Below are 10455 nucleotides of genomic sequence, written 5' to 3'. Positions count from 1 at the left end.
AGAAATGTTTTTCAAATTTCCTTATACTTTTCATAGTGATCCCCCAAATGGAAGGGTGGACAGCCCTTCCTATCTGAATCCATCCATCTTGGGTATATTATTCATAAAAATTCCAATAACTGATTTTTAATTAGACTGGACTATGGAGAATTATCAAATGTGGGGAACTTCAGATATTATTCTATGGATCTAAGTCAGTTATTCTTAATATCACCATTGCTTTCGTGATTTAATGTTTCTACGCATTATTCGCTGAAACTGGTTTCAATTCATAAGCAGTATAGTTTAGTGGTTTGAATCCAGGCTCCATTATTTACCACTTATTAGCTGTGTGAGGTTACGCATCTACTCCGGGCTTTAGCTTCCTCATAACATTGACATGAGGATTAAATCACATCTATAAAGCACTTAGAATATACTCGTTAAAGTAGTAAATGTTCTGTTTGCCTTCGTTTTTGCAGAAGAGGGGATGATCCTTTCTAAAAAATGGACTTTATTTTTTTAGAGCAGGCTGAGTTCACAGCACAACTGAGTGGAGAGTTCCCACATACATCCCCGGCCCAGGTCTTTCCTACCGTGGACATCCCGTACATTTCAGGGTGTCACATCTATAACAATGGATGGACAAACATCAACATATATCATTATCAACCAAAGCCCATAACCCACATCAGGGTTGACTCTTAGTGCTGTGCATTCTGTGTGTTTTGACAAATGTATAGTGACATGTATCCACCACTACAGTATCATACAGAATAGTTTCCCTGCTCTACAAATCTCCTCTTCCCCACCTGTTCATCCCTCCCTTTGTCCAAAACCCTGGCACCCACTGATCTATTCACTGTTTCCACAGTTTTGCCAATATATTAGCTTTGATTAAAAATATTAACAAGTCATTACTGCACTCTCATAGGAAACAGGCATTTTATATAAATTATTTAATCTTAATCACGGCATCTTGTATAAATTATTTTATTTAATCCTAATCACGGATTTACAATGTACGATTATTGTTCTTATTTATAGATGACAAAATAAAGCTCAGACTTTAAATTCTAATGTCTTCCAGTACCTTTAATGTATTAAAGTAGTTGAATGAAAAATGGTTTAGATTTTGAACTACAAAGTCATTTGAGATATTGTATATTATATATATATTATATATACATATATATATAATATATATCCTGCTTTCAATTTAAGAAGCATGTGTATTCAAAGAATATTCACTACCACTACTCTGCTGAATTCAGTACAGTATCTTTATAAACCAGCAACTATTGACAAAATATAGTTATTAGTTTAAGATTTTATAATATGCTTACCTTCGTGTTCATATTGATTTATAATTGAAGTAATCCTTTGTAGACATTTTGTTAAGCAAATTTTAAGTTATGGTATTTTATTGATAAAAACAAATGAATAAAACTCCTATTGTGTTTGTAGCTTAGTCTGAAAGTTATCAATAAAACATATTAACAGTATATTCAAATATTCATGTATATGATGATAGTCCTATATCAAATTCATTTCTCTTTTGCCTTATTTAAATTGTTCTATTTGTTCTTTTTTTTTTTTAATTTTATTTTTTATAAACATATAATATATTTTTATCCCCAGGGGTAAAGATCTGTGAATCGCCAGGTTTACACACTTCACAGCATTCACCATAGCACATACCCTCCCCAATGTCCATAACCCCACCCCCCTCCCACCCCCCCCCCCCTATCAACCTCAGTTTGTTTTGTGAGATTAAGAGTCACTTATGGTTTGTCTCCCTCCCAATCCCATCTTGTTTCATTTACTCTTCTCCTACCCCCTTAACCCCCCATGTTGCATCTCCTCTCCCTCATATCAGGGAGATCATATGATAGTTGTCTTTCTCCGATTGACTAATTTCGCTAAGCATGATACCCTCTAGTTCCATTCACGTTGTCGCAAATGGCAAGATTTCATTTCTTTTGATGGCTGCATAGTATTCCATTGTGTATATATACCACATCTTCTTTATCCTTTCATCTGTTGATGGACATCTAGGTTCTTTCCATAGGCTTCTTTCCATAGGCTTCTTTCCATTGGCTATTGCAGACATTGCTGCTATAAACATTGGGGTGCACGTGCCCCTTCAGATTACTACGTTTGTATCTTTAGGGTAAATACCCAGGAGTGCAATTGCTGGGTCATAGGGTAGTTCTATTTTCAACATTTTGAGGAACCTCCATGCTGTTTTCCAGAGTGGTTGCACCAGCTTGCATTCCCACCAACAGTGTAGGAGGGTTCCCCTTTCTCCGCATCCTCGCCAGCATCTGTCATTTCCTGACTTGTTAATTTTAGCCATTCTGACTGGTGTGAGGTGGTATCTCATTGTGGTTTTGATTTGTATTTCCCTGATGCCGAGTGATATGGAGCACTTTTTCATGTGTCTGTTGGCCATCTGGATGTCTTCTTTGCAGAAATGTCTGTTCATGTCTTCTGCCCATTTCTTGATTGGATTATTTGTTCTTTGGGTGTTGAGTTTGCTAAGTTCTTTATAGATTTTGGACACTAGCCCTTTATCTGATATGTCATTTGCAAATATCTTCTCCCATTCTGTCAGTTGTCTTTTGGTTTTGTTAACTGTTTCCTTTGCTGTGCAAAAGCTTTTGATCTTGATAAAATCCCAATAGTTCATTTTTGCCCTTGCTTCCCTTGCCTTTGGCGATGTTCCTAGGAAGATGTTGCTGCGGCTGAGGTCGAAGAGGTTGCTGCCTGTGTTCTCCTCAAGGATTTTGATGGATTCCTTTCTCACATTGAGGTCCTTCATCCATTTTGAGTCTATTTTCGTGTGTGGTGTAAGGAAATGATCCAATTTCATTTTTCTGCATGTGGCTGTCCAATTTTCCCAACACCATTTATTGAAGAGGCTGTCTTTTTTCCATTGGACATTCTTTCCTGCTTTGTCGAAGATTAGTTGACCATAGAGTTGAGGGTCTATTTCTGGGCTCTCTATTCTGTTCCATTGATTTATGTGTCTGTTTTTGTGCCAGTACCATGCTGTCTTGATGATGACAGCTTTGTAATAGATCTTGAAGTCCGGAATTGTGACGCCACCAACTTTGGCTTTCTTTTTCAATATTGCTTTGGCTATTCGAGGTCTTTTCTGGTTCCATATAAATTTTAGGATTATTTGTTCCATTTCTTTGAAAAAAATGGATGGTACTTTGATAGGAATTGCATTAAATGTGTAGATTGCTTTAGGTAGCATAGACATTTTCACAATATTTATTCTTCCAATCCAGGAGCATGGAACATTTTTCCATTTGTGTCTTCCTCAATTTCTTTCATGAGTACTTTATAGTTTTCTGTGTATAGATTCTTAGTCTCTTTGGTTAGGTTTATTCCTAGGTATCTTATAGTTTTGGGTGCAATTGTAAATGGGATTGACTCCTTAATTTCTCTTTCTTCTGTCTTGTTGTTGGTGTAGAGAAATGCAACTGATTTCTGTGCATTGATTTTATATCCTGACACTTTACTGAATTCCTGTACATGTTCTAGCAGTTTTGGAGTGGAGTCTTTTGGGTTTTCCACATATAGTATCATATCATCTGCAAAGAGTGATAGTTTGACTTCTTCTTTGCCGATTTGGATGCCTTTAATTTCCTTTTGTTGTCTGCTGCTGAGGCTAGGACTTCTAGTATTATGTTGAATAGCAGTGGTGATAACGGACATCCCTGCCGTGTTCCTGACCTTAGCGGAAAAGCTTTCAGTTTTTCTCCATTGAGAATGATATTTGCGGTGGGTTTCTCATAGATGGCTTTGATAATATTGAGGTATGTGCCCTCTATCCCTACACTTTGAAGAGTTTTGATCAGGAAGGGATGCTGTACTTTGTCAAATGCTTTTTCAGCATCTATGGAGAGTATCATATGGTTCTTGTTCTTTCTTTTATTAATGTGTTGTATCACATTGATTGATTTGCGGATGTTGAATCAATCTTGCAGCCCTGGAATAAATCCCACTTGGTCATGGTGAATAATCCTTTTAATGTACTGTTGAATCCTATTGGCTATTATTTTGGTGAGAATTTTTGCATCTGTGTTCATCAAGGATATTGATCTGTAGTTCTCTTTTTTGATGGGATCTTGTCTGGTTTTGGGATCAAGGTGATGCTGGCCTCCTAAAATGAGTTTGGAAGTTTTCCTTCCATTTCTATTTTTTTGGAACAGTTTCAGGAGAATAGGAATTAGTTCTTCTTTAAATGTTTGGTAGAATTCCCCCGGGAAGCTGTCTGGCCCTGGGCTTTTGTTTGTTTGGAGATTTTTGATGACTGTTTCAATCTCCTTACTGGTTATGGGTCTGTTCAGGCTTTCTATTTCTTCCTGGTTCAGTTGTGGTAGTTTATATGTCTCTAGGAGTGCATCCATTTCTTCCAGATTGTCAAATTTGTTGGCGTAGAGTTGCTCATAATATGTTCTTATAATTGTCTGTATTTCTTTGGTGTTAATTGTGATCTCTCCTCTTTCATTCATGATTTTATTTATTTGGGTCCTTTCTCTTTTCTTTTTGATAAGTCTGCCCAGGGGTTTATCAATCTTATTAATTCTTTCAGAGAACCAGCTCCTAGTTTCGTTGATTTGTTCTATTATTTTTTTGGTTTCTATTTCATTGATTTCTGCTCTGATCTTTAGGATTTCTCTTCTCCTGCTGGGTTTAGGGTTTCTTTCTTGCTCTTTCTCCAGTTCCTTTAGGTGTAGGGTTAGGTTGTGTACCTGAGACCTTTCTTGTTTCTTGAGAAAGGCTTGTACTGCTATATATTTTCCTCTCAGGACTGCCTTTGTTGTGTCCCACAGATTTTGAACTGTTGTGTTTTCATTATCATTTGTTTTCATGAACTTTTTCAATTCTTTAATTTCCTGGTTGACCCATTCATTCTTTAGAAGGATGCTGTTTAGTCTCCATGTATTTGGGTTCTTTCCAAATTTCCTCTTGTGATTGAGTTCTAGCTTCAGAGCATTGTGGTCTGAAAATATGCAGGGAATGATCCCAATCTTTTGATACCGGTTGAGACCTGATTTAGGATCGAGGATGTGATCTATTCTGGAGAATGTTCCATGTGCACTAGAGAAGAATGTGTATTCTGTTGCTTTGGGATGAAACGTTCTGAATATATCTGTGATGTCCATCTGGTCCAGTGTGTCATTTAAGGTCTTTATTTCCTTGTTGATCTTTTGCTTGGATGATCTGTCCATTTCAGTGAGGGGAGTGTTAAAGTTCCCTACGATTATTGTATTATTGTCGATGTGTTTCTTTGATTTTGTTATTAATTGGTTTATATAGTTGGCTGCTCCCACGTTAGGGGCATAGATATTTAAAATAGTTAGATCTTCTTGTTGGACAGATCCTTTGAGTATGATATATTCCTCATCTCTTATTATAGTCTTTGGCTTAAAATCTAATTGATCTGATATAAGGATTGCCACTCCTGCTTTCTTCTGATGTCCATTAGCATGGTAAATTCTTTTCCACCCCCTCACTTTAAATCTGGAGGTGTCTTCGGGTTTAAAATGAGTTTCTTGTAGGCAACATATAGATGGGTTTTTTTTTTTTTTTTTTATCCATTCTGATACCCTGTGTCTTTTGATTGGGGCATTTAGCCCATTAACATTCAGGGTAACTATTGAGAGATATGAATTTAGTGCCATTGTATTGCCTGTAAGGTGACTGTTATTGTATATTGTTTCTGTTCCTTTCTAATCTACTACTTTTAGGGTCTCTCTTTGCTTAGAGGACCTCTTTCAATATTTCCTGTAGAGCTGGTTTGGTGTTTGCAAATTCTTTCAGTTTTTGTTTGTCCTGGAAGCTTTTAATCTCTCCTTCTATTTTCAATGATAGCCTAGCTGGATATAGTATTCTTGGCTGCATGTTTTTCTTGTTTAGTGCTCTGAATATATCATGCCAGCTCTTTCTGGCCTGCCAGGTCTCTGTGGATAAGTCTGCTGCCAATCTAATATTTTTACCATTGTATGTTACAGACTTCTTTTCCCGGGCAGCTTTCAGGATTTTCTCTTTGTCACTAAGACTTGTAAATTTTACTATTAGGTGACGGGGTGTGGACCTATTCTTATTGATTTTGAGGGGGGTTCTCTGAACCTCCTGGATTTTGATGCTTGTTCCCTTTGCCATATTGGGGAAATTCTCTCCAATAATTCTCTCCAATATACCTTCTGCTCCCCTCTCTCTTTCTTCTTCTTCTGGAATCCCAATTATTCTAATGTTGTTTCGTCTTATGGTGTCACTTATCTCTCGAATTCTCCCATCGTGTTCCAGTAGCTGTTTGTCCCTCTTTTGCTCAGCTTCTTTATTCTCTGTCATTTGGTCTTCTATATCGCTAATTCTTTCTTCTGCCTCATTTATCCTAGCAGTGAGAGCCTCCATTTTTTATTGCACCTCATTAATAGCTTTTTTGATTTCAACTTGGTTAGATTTTAGTTCTTTTATTTCTCCAGAAAGGGCTTTTATATCTCCCGAGAGGGTTTCTCTAATATCTTCCGTGCCTTTTTCGAGCCTGGCTAGAACCTTGAGAATCATCATTCTGAACTCTAGATCTGACATATTACCAATGTCTGTATTGATTAGGTCCCTAGCCTTTGGTACTGCCTCTTGTTCTTTTTTTTGTGGTGAATTTTTCCGCCTTGTCATTTTTTCCAGAGAAGAGTATATGAAGGAGCAAGTAAAATACTAAAAGGGTGGCAACAACCCCAGGAAAATATGCTTTAGCCAAATCGGAAGAGATCCCAAATCGTGAGTGGAGAGAAAGGGGACAAAAAGGTTCAGAAAGAAAAGAAAAAAAAAGAAACAATTAAAAAAAGAAAACCAATAAAGAAAAAATATAAAAAGGAAAAAAATATTTATATATATATATATTAGATAAACTAGTTAAAAAACGTTAAAAAAGAAAAGGGTAAAAGTTAAAAAAATTTAGCAGAAGAAGAGAAAAAAAAATTGAAAAAGAAAAAAAAAATTAAATTAACTGCAAGGCTAAAGAATCATGGGGAGAAAGCCATGAGTTCCGTGCTTTGCTTTCTCCTCCTCTGGAATTCCGCTGCTCTCCTTGGTATTGAAACTGCACTCCTTGGTAGGTGAACTTGGTCCTGGCTGGGCTTCTTGTTGATCTTCTGGGGGAGGGGCCTGTTGTAGTGATTCTCAAGTGTCTTTGCCCTGGGCGGAGTTGCACCGCCCTTACCCGGGGCCGGGCTGAGTAATCCGCTCGGGTTTGCTTTCAGGAGCTTTTGTTCCCTGAGCGCTTTCCGTAGAGTTCCGGAGGGCGGGAATGAAGATGGCGGCCTCCCGGTCTCTGGCCTGGAGGAGCCGAGAGCCCGGGGCCCCACTCCTCAGTGCGCCCTCAGAGAACAGCGCCGATTTACTCCCGTCACCCTGCCTCTGGCCGCGCTCCGAGCTGACCGAGCCTGTGACCAGTTCAAGGTAACCCCGAGCTGAGAGTCACTCCTCGGCTCTGTCTCTGTAGCCGGCTTCCCCGTTCTAATACCTGTAAGCTCTGCGACCCTCAGACACCCCCGATCCTTCTGTGACCCTGCGGGACCTGAGGCCGCGCTGACCCTGCGTGGGCTTCACCCCGGTTAAGCCTCTGGAGCGATGTCCCTCAGCGGAACAGACTTTTAAAAGTCCCGATTTTGTGCTCCGTTGCTCCGCCGCTTGCCTGGAGCCGGCCCCTCCCCCCGCGGTCTATCTTCCCGTCGCTTTGGATTCACTTCTCCGCCAGTCCTACCTTTCAGAAAGTGGTTGATTTTCTGTTTCTAGAGTTGCTGTTCTTCTTCTCTTCAATCTCCCGTTGGATTTGTGGGTGTTTGCAGTCTTTAGATAAGCTATCTAGCTGATGTTCCGCTACCTGAAGTAGTCTCAGCCTGCTACTTCTCCGCCATCTTGACTCCTTTCTATTTGTTCTAACTTTTGATGTATTATCAAGATCACATAGTTTATTTAGTGATATTATATATAGTGATATTATATATATTTATATAGTGACACTTCGGTCACTAATTCCATCCTTACTATTGCTTTAAGCCGTAATAAACCATGAATGGGTTACAAGTAAAATAATACTTTGAGACAGTCACATTACAATTCAATATTTTACTTCCTAACTGCATCATGAAGAGGTAGACTCACTGATAAGGTTTGATAAGGACATACATCCAAAAAATTTATCAACGAATCTAGTGAATAAGTAAAAATGTTCAAATATCATTACTCTACCAAGATAACTATTCAAAGTTATCATAGCTACTTGCTTTGGGGGCCAGTGAGTAAGCCTCAGATGATGTACCTTTGGAATTTTCTAAATTTTTGGACTTTCGCTGTATAAAAAAACAAAGCCAATAATTTCTAATTCCTAACTCTCAGACTTAAAATGCACAAAAAAATCAAACACTGAGAAAACAATTATAATATTCTTTGAATAGCAAAGCCTTAGAAATTATAAAGGATGTAAAAGAAAAGCATATGACTTTTGCTTGCAAAAATCCTACAGTATACTTGAGAAGAGAAAAAAATGTATATATGTACATATATACTTATATACATATGTGTATATATGTACAGAGCCTACTGGGGAAAGATTATGGAGCAACATGCCTGCCCCCTCTGTCCTTCCTCTCCACCAACTCAATTCCTGCCCATCTTTCAACACTCTTCTCAACACTAAAGTCTGAAGACTTTATCAGCAACCCTACAATAATCTCTATTTCAGAATTCCTTAAACACTTCAAGAGAAGGTCAAGACCATACTACATTTAAGCTGCTTATATTATTTTCCACACACTGCATATAAATTTCATTAAAAAGCAGAACAAACGGCATATCTTAAGGGAATACACATGATTCCTTCTCGTGAAATGCTCTCCCATGTCACCTTCTCTGGCTACCACACCTTTCTCCTTTTGCTGTTACTTTCCTGTGGGAAACAGTTGTGTTTGTTGCCTCTCTTATGTGCATTATCTTGTGGTTATCTTGGTGTGCCGAGGGGGAGGGGGGGCAGTCAGTGGAGCTTCTGACTTGGTTTTGGCTCAGGTAGTCATCTCAGGGTTGTGGGATCATCCTGCATCCAACTCCACACTCAGCATGGAGTCTGCTTGAGACTCTCTCTCCCTCTCCCTCTGCTCCCCTCCCTCCCTCCGTCTCTCTCTAAAATAAATAAATAAATCCTTTTAAAAAAATACCGTTATCTTTCACTGTACTAGACTGTTTGTCTCATCCAGTAAGATTTACATTCTCAACTGCTGGGACTCTTGGTTTATTTTCTGATTTAAACTTAAAGGTTAGCAAAGTACTGAATACAAAGTTGGTATTCCATAAATATTTATTAAATTAGCAAATAGGATTTGTGGCAGCATTTTATTTATTAGAGGTTGCGTTGAGATGGTCATTGAAGGAATGACTGCCAACTATTTTTGAGAAGTCTGGGTTCCTTTTTTTCATATCCCATATTTGTTCTTTCATAAATCCTTTTAACTCTCTTTCATATCAAGAATCTAGCCTTTTCTCACCACCCCGGCTTCTAAATACACTCATCTGTTCAACAGATGCTTTGACTAATCATTGAGGAAAATGGCTCCATCTTTAAAATTACCTCCTCCAGGGCAAAACATTTAACATGAAGGAAACTTCAAATCTGGCCAAAAGATACACTATACATCTATTTGCTGTCACTGCTAACATTATAATAATCCAAGACATGTGATTTATAAAGCTCTTTAGCATTCAAATGTCTGATTTTGATAAGATGCCCTTAGAGTAGGTGTTCTGGTCCCTTAACATGGCTGAGGAAAAAAGCTCAGAAAGATAGAGATATGCCCAGGACGACATAAGTAATGAAGTAGATAGAATTGGGACTAAAACCAAGGCCTTGTGATTCCTAGTTCAATACTGATTTCTCAATGTTACAAATTTATGTATTGTGTTATATTAGTATCACTAAAACATTTTATGTTACCTAATAATTTCATGTTATTTTTTGCAAGCATGTAAATTAAAACTTCAGTTAGGTGTCCCAGGGGACTAGCTAAGCACTTCTTCCCCAAGTAAATATGGAGGAAAAAATGTGAAAAATACACATACAAATAATATTAAAATATGATTTATCAGAAAACAGTGCTCTCGAAAATAATCAAGTCTTCTCTCTGAAGTCTCCTGATTATAATGAGAAAATAGCCTTCAAGACCATGTGAAATGAAATTTCAGGTTTAATTTTGTTGCTTGGGATTACCTATCTTTCTATAGGTCATACTGTTTACTCCATGTCGACATTTGATGTTGACCATTGATTTTAACCTCATTTAGTGTAACATTATGAACAGTAATGTATATGAAGTATTAAATATTAATAATTTATTGTTCTCTCTACTATTTGTATATAGGCAATTGATACCTTTTTCAGATGGATCTTTTTTTTCTGTAACT

This window comes from Enhydra lutris, unplaced genomic scaffold (genome assembly GCF_002288905.1).
Source record: "Enhydra lutris kenyoni isolate GAN:26980312 unplaced genomic scaffold, ASM228890v2 scaffoldscaffold25, whole genome shotgun sequence".
NCBI lineage: Eukaryota > Metazoa > Chordata > Mammalia > Carnivora > Mustelidae > Enhydra > Enhydra lutris.
Note: the sequence above shows the minus strand (reverse complement) of the source record.